At 45.5% G+C, this 1353-nt stretch overlaps 1 pseudogene; it reads left to right on the top strand.

The window, feature by feature from the left end:
- Positions 1-1135: 1135 nt before the first annotated feature.
- LOC103600210 overlaps positions 1136-1353 on the top strand; it is a 1510-nt pseudogene continuing 1292 nt past the window's right edge.

Raw genomic sequence — 1353 nt, 5'->3', positions numbered from 1 at the left:
GTTTAACTCTCTGGGTCGCAAATATTCCATATCCTTGAGTTCAGTGTTTTCCAAAAAGGATTTTACTGGCATTTTGTTAAACTTGCCAAACTCAATTCTTCCTTTATTATCTACTATAATATATTTTCTTCTATTTTGTATGATATATAACACAATGAAGCATATTACAATATACTATAATTTCTGCCTATACCGTATACTATAATATTTACTATATAATAGACTATAATATTTATAATGTCTGGACCTCATCCACAAAATGAATGTGGCATACCCCCGTCATTGTGACAACCAAAAATGTCCCCAAACATAATAAATTTCCAAATGTGTACCAGAAGGTCCCCTGGCTAGAGAATCACTGCATATTAGTACAGATAAATAATAGCACTGATAAAGTTTATTTAGTGCCTAAATAATTTTAACGTTCAAATGATTTACTGCATAGTTTCCTTTTAATTAAAAGCTGATTCCCTTTTTTGAAGGGAGATTCATATTTCTTATTTTAGAGTTTCCTTTTAAAAGAAGCAGCATATATTAGTTTGTTTCCACAGTGTGAAGAAAGGTCATTTCACGAATAAGCTCAGAACAGCACATCAACTGTATCTCATAGACAAAGGAAACTTTGACTATTTTAACACTGTATCATAGTTTTATAACGAACAGAATGATTACGTTAACAAGTACCTGTACTTACAGAATTGATATCACTTACGCCCCACCCCCCCATCCCACCCCCCATTTAAGAGCATAATAAAAGTAGTACGACCTAGTCAGGGTCATCGCAGCCCAGTACTGTTTCGTTCTGAAACTGTAGGAGGAAACAATGTCCTCCTAGACATCGATTCCTGATTTACGTACCATACAAGAATATACCTTCGAAAGATCAGAGGTCCCCAGGATCCCAGCCCACCGCACCGGGGACCGGGCCGGGGCCCAGCGGGTCCTGCCCTCGGCGGCCTGCTAGTAGCAGCTGAGCGAGTGGAGGGCAGGTCTACACAGCTTCGCGTCTTCGCGGGTGGAGTGGAGCGTGGGCGGGGCTCCCGGAGGTGGGTCCCCGGGACGGGGTGCACGATGTCCGCTGGGACAAGGTCCTGCTGGAGCCGGCCGATGCCCCCAACTCGGCCCGAGATGACTGATGACCGCAAGCAAGCGAGCTGCGCAAGAGCTGGAGGATCTTCAGAAGAAGCCTTCCCCGTACCTGCGGAACCTGTTCAGCGACGATGTCGACATCCTGGTGTGGCATAGACCCCTCCTGCCAAGCCAACCTCCCTACCACCTCAAGGCTTTCAAGCTGCGCATCAGCTTCCCTGAGGAGTATCCGTTCAAGTCCCGCTCCCCCCCCCCCCCCCCCCC

The sequence above is a fragment of the Galeopterus variegatus genome, unplaced genomic scaffold (assembly GCF_000696425.1).
Source record: "Galeopterus variegatus unplaced genomic scaffold, G_variegatus-3.0.2 Scaffold3262, whole genome shotgun sequence".
Lineage (NCBI taxonomy): Eukaryota > Metazoa > Chordata > Mammalia > Dermoptera > Cynocephalidae > Galeopterus > Galeopterus variegatus.
Note: the sequence above shows the minus strand (reverse complement) of the source record. Positions and strands in the feature narration are given on the sequence as shown.